Genomic DNA, 5,661 nt, shown 5'->3' with positions numbered 1-5,661 from the left:
CACACCTGTAATTCCAGCACTTTGAGAGGCTGAGGTGGGCAGATCACCTGAGGTCAGGAGTTCGAGAACAGCCTGACCAACATGGCAAAACCCACCTCTACTAAGAATATAAAAATTAGCTGGACATGGTGGCAGGCACCTGTAATCCCAGCTACTCGGGAGGCTGAGGCATGAGAATCACTTGAACCCCACGGGTGGAGGCTGCAGTGAGCGAGATTGTGCCACTGCACTCCAGGCCCGGGTGACAGGGTGAGACTCTGTCTCCAAAAAAAAAAAAAGGCATTCATGAAGTAAAACTGAGTTCCCTTGATAGCCCCTCCCACTCCAATTCTGCCCTCGTCTGAATGGAAGAGTCTGAGACAGGGAAGAGGTTTCTCTGCGGACCTCTCGTTCAATACTCCTTTGTCTCTAAAAGATGCTTGCTTTGGACTGGTGACAGAAGTGGAGTCTAAAGGAAGAACGCGGAACCTGAGCAAAAACAGCAAGGGACAGTGTTAGAGGAGGACCATTCCAGCAGCCTCTTCCCTCTAGAACTGTTTCCTCTGCCTGGCAGAATCCTGGCTGGTGGAGTACTCAAGGGATTCATCTACCTATAGGTGCAGGCAAACATACGGTTCATTGTACCCACATGGCGTTCCGAGCACACCCTGTCTGAGGCAGCAAGAACCTCCCACCTGCTAGCTCATGGGGGGCGTCTCACATGGAGAATGAAGCCAATTCTATGACTTGAAGTTTGGGGGAGTGTTTGTTGAATGGAACAGTTGACTTCCGTTTAAAATGCAAACACCTTTAAGAGAGACAACATATGCAGCTAAGATTCATCCGGCGAGAGTACAAAGCAATCCTTTTAAAGTTGTGAGCCACATGGCTCAGTTTCACAACAGGGTCATAGTCAGAGAAACTCAGTTCACCAACAAAAGTAACACCAGTGTGGCACTGTCTCGTAAACAGATACCCCATCTGACCCAACAATTGCACTCAGGTACTTAGGCAAGAAAAATGAAAACATATGTCCCCACAAAGACTTTCACGTGAATGTTCATAGCAACCCCAAACTGGAAAGGACCATAGCATACATCACCTATAAATGCATCAACATATTGTGGTATGCCTGGTATATTGCTCAGCAATAGACAGGAGCAAAGATGGACGCGTGCACCAACGTGGATGACTCTCCTGCCTACTCCTACCAGATCAACTTTTTCAGCTAACGCACATGAGTAAGAACATGCAGGATTTATCTTTCTGTGCCTGGCTGATTTCCCTTAACATCATGTCCTCCAAACTCATGCACATTACCGTGAATGACAACATTTCGTTCCTTTTGATGGCTGAATATTATTCTATTGTGCGTATGTACCTCATTGTCTACTGATGAACACTTAGTTTGATTTCTTTTTTTTTTGCCAATCAGTTTGAGTTTATAAGGTTGCTCAGGTTAGCCTTGAACTCATGACCTCGCCTTCGCAAGCGCCACGACCTCCGGCGGGAGCCACTTTGGACCCCTTAGTTTGATTTCATATCTTGACTATTGTGAATGGCGCTGCAATAAACATGGGCATACAGATACGTCTCTTCGACAAGCTGACTTCATTTCCTTTAGATATTCGCCCAGTAGCGGGACTGCAGGATCAAATGGCAATTCTATTTTTAGTTTTTTGAGGAGCCTCCGTACTAATTTGCCTTCCCACCAACAGTGTATAAAGAGTTCCTCTTTCTCTGCCTCCTTGCCAGTATTTGTTAATTTTGCCTTTTTGGTAACAGCCATCTGAATTGCGGTGAGATGATACCTCGTTATGATTTTGATTTCCCTGATGATTAATGATGTTAGGCATTTTTCTCCTATGCCCATTGCCCATTCATATGTCTTCTTTTGAAAAATGTCTATTCAGATTATTTTTCCGTGTTAAAATTAGATTATTTGGCTTTGTTCTTGTTACTGTGGCATTTCTTACCTATTCTGGTATCGAACTGCTGGCCTCAGGTCGTCCTCCCTTGGCCTCCTGAAGTGCTGGGATTACAGATGTGAGCAACTGCACCCAGCTTTTATATGTTCTGTTTACTACTTGCCTATCAGACGAACAGTTGCAAATACTTTCTCCCATTCTGTAGGTTGTCTCTTCACTCCGTTGATTGCTTCCTTTACGTACAGAAGCTTTTCAGCTTGAGATAATCCCATTTCTCTACTCTTGCTTTTGTTGCCAGTGCCAAAAAACCTTTCCCCAGGGCAATGTCCTCCCACGGTGTCCCCCCAGTGTTTTCTTCTGGTAGTTTTATAGTTTCAGGTCCTGCATTTAAGTCTTTAATCCATTCTGATTTGATTTTTTCTATACGGTGAGCGATAGAAGTCTAGTTTTATTTTTCTGTATATGTATATCCAGTTTTTCCAGCAGCACTCACTGAAAAGAATGTTCTTTCACTACTGAATGCTCTGGGTGCCTTTGCTGAAAATCAGCTGGCTGGTCTCAGTGGAGACTCTCCTGTGGGAGGGAGAATGAGGTGGGACCTCGATGGGTAGCTGCAATGGCACTGCTGGTGCAGGAGCACTGGAGATCCACCTGCCAAACCCTGAACTGTAATTGTCCGATGTTGAAGCTTAAATGCCTCAGGAAATAAAGTCTTTGCTTTCATTTTTTGGAGGTCAGTTCACCAGCAGTCAAAAAACATGGAAAGTCACCATTTTGGATTCTTAGCATTCCCTCTGAAGACAGTGCAAGAAATTGAATGGGATGGACAGTGTGTGCTAAATCTGTATGTGAACTATGGGGTCCTGGACAATCTCCTGAGGAGCTGTACAGTTCTCTTAAAAATTACCCTGCGGAGAAGATGGTTCCATTTCTACATTCAGACTCTACATATAAGATAAAGATTCACATTTTTAATAAGACATTGACACAAGAAGTGAAAAATCAAGCAAACAGATGCACGTAAATTTCTCCTATTTCAAGAAAAAGTGAATTGAAAGAAATGACAACGTATATTCTCTGTTTTGGAGGATTGTGGTTTGGACCCAAACTGCATTCCTGAGAATCCACATAACATTTATTTTGGTAGGTGGATTGCAGATGGACAGAGAGCTTACTGAGTCATACAGTGTCAAAAAGGGGCGCTTTGCTGGAAATACGAGTGTGGATGCTGGTTTGTCATTCACCATGGCTAGCCATGGGAAAGTGAAAGGAAATGATGTTGTCTTTGATCCATTTGTTGAAACAGCAGTGTAATGTTAATTGTAACTGTAAATTGGCTCTTCTCGAAACTCGCTCCAACCAAATGGATAAAGTTGTGTTTAAGAAAGCAAAGGAAAGCTTTTCTGTTCCCCTTGACAACTAGCTCTTCTAGATGGCCTCATGATAGCATCTGCTCATTTTGGTGCATATGTATATGGGGCAGACACAGACTACAGCACAGTTCATGGCTCGGGAAAGGCCAGTAGGAAAAAAAAAAACAGATATGGAAAGGACCAGGAGAAAACATTAGGGCCAATCTTTGTCAATATGGTTTACAGAATGTTACCTTGATGTCCTGGTTTCAGATGCAGCTAAACCTTCCTGGAGAAAGGGCACATATTTTGATGCAGTCATTACTGATCCCCCACATGGTATCAGAGAATCTACGAGAACAGGTTCACAGAAGGAAATACCGAAGGAGATGGAAAAACGTCCAGAAAGCCACATTCCTGTTTCCTTGAGTTATCATCTGAGTGATATATTTGTTGACTTGTTAAACTTCGCAGCTGAGACCCTTGTGTTAGGTGAAAGTCTATTGGTTACCAGTGTATATACCAGAATACACTGAAGCGATGGTGCCCTGGCACCCTTGCGTGAAACTCGTTAGCAACCGTGAGCAGAAGCTTTCCAGTCACTCATCAAGGCGCCTGATCACAATGGAAAAGGTGAAGAAATTTGAGAACCGGGACCCGTATTCATGTCTGCAAAGTGATCGTTTTCTGCCATACCAAGGTCATAATTGCTTCCATGAGAAATATTTGAGTGGAATGACAGAAAGAATTTCCAAGGAAGAACAATCCAGCCGGGAATGAAAATTAAGATTTTGACAATGAAGAAAGGATAAGAATTTGAAAGAAAAGACATCTGGATGTGAACTTTCATGTATGATCCAGACAATATGTTCTGTTTTAAAATATTTTCTACAAAAAGGGTAGAAAGTAAATTGTGCAATGTTTTTAAACTTATCTTTGTTTTGTAGACTTTTTTCTTGTATATGTCAGTCTTTTGAATCTTATTTAACTTGTATTTGTACTTTCAAGTATTAATGGATACTGACTCAAAACAGTTTTTTTAAACAATTAATCTACAAAAAAAATTAATATTGTTGACTTTTCCTTTTTCTTTTTTGAGACAGAGTCTGGCTCTGTCACCCAGGCTGGAGGGCAGTGGCATGATCTCGGCTCACTGCAACCTTCACCTCCCTGGTTCAAGCAATTCCCTGCCTCGGCCTCCTGAGTAGCAGGGATTAGAGATGCATGCCACCACACCCAGCTAATTTTTTTTTGCATTTTTAGTAGAGACAGGGGTTTCACCACGTTGGTCAGGCTGGTCTCGAACTCTTGACCTTGTGATCCGCCTGCCTCTGCCTTCCGAAGTGCTGGGATTATAGGCGTGAGCCACCATGCTCGGCCATATTGTTGACTTTTAAAGTATATCTGCTGGATACATTATAAGCAATTAATAAAGGTTAGGAATTAATTCATTAAGACTGGGCGCAGTGTCTCATGCCTGTAAAGAGGCCAAGGCAGGTGGATCATTTGAGGTCAGGAATTCAAGACCACCCTGGCCAACAGGGTGGAACCCCATCTCTACTAAAAATACAAAAATTAGCTGGGTGTGGTGGCGGGTGCCTATAGTCCCAGCTACTCAGGACGATGACGCATGAGAATCAGTTGAACCCAGGAGGCAGAGGTTGCAGTGGGCTGAGATCATACCACTGCACTCCAGCCTGGGCGACAGAGTGGGACTCTATGTCAGAAAGAAGAAAAAAAGAAGAATAAGGAAAGAAAGAAAGAAAGAAAGAAAGAAAGAATTTATTCATTAGGTAGATTTGTTTAATTTGGTTTATGATTGTCACCGATTTACATTGTTACTAACAAACCATACTGAGAATTTCTGAGGGAAAAAAAGAAAATTAGTTGGCTATAAATACATTGATTTATTTCTGGATTTTTCATTCTGTTCCATTGATCTATATATCTGTTTTTATGCCAGTACCATGGTTATTCTGGTTAAGATAGCTTTGCAGCATATTTTTAAGTTAGGTACTGGGATGACTCCAGCTTGCTCTTTTTGCTCAGGATTGCTTTGGGTTCCCATATAGATTCCAATTTTTTTTTATATTTCTGTGAAGAATTTTATTGGTATTTTGATAGGGATTACAACTGAATCTGGAGATCACTTTTGGTAGTATGACCATTTTCACAATATTCTTCTAATTCATGAACATGTGAAATATTTCCAATTTTTGTGACCTCTTCAATTTCTTTCATCAGTGTTTTATCATTTTCTTTGTAAAGATCTTTCACCTCCTTGGTTACTTTTATTCTCAGGTATTTTTGGGTTTTTTTTTTATTAATAGTTACTGTAGGTGAGATTGCTTCCTCAATTTCTTTTTTGGCTAGTTCATTATTGTTGTATAGAAACACTACTG

The 5,661-nt window shown here is 41.7% G+C and overlaps 1 pseudogene; it reads left to right on the top strand.

Moving 5' to 3' along the window:
- The first annotated feature begins 2,615 nt into the window (after nucleotides 1-2,615).
- Nucleotides 2,616-4,039, top strand: LOC100415420 (tRNA (guanine(10)-N(2))-methyltransferase TRMT11-like; annotated as a pseudogene).
- The last annotated feature ends 1,622 nt before the right edge of the window (nucleotides 4,040-5,661 follow it).

This window comes from Callithrix jacchus, chromosome 1 (assembly GCF_049354715.1).
Source record: "Callithrix jacchus isolate 240 chromosome 1, calJac240_pri, whole genome shotgun sequence".
Taxonomy (NCBI): domain Eukaryota; kingdom Metazoa; phylum Chordata; class Mammalia; order Primates; family Cebidae; genus Callithrix; species Callithrix jacchus.
This window is presented reverse-complemented; position numbering and strand designations above follow the sequence as displayed.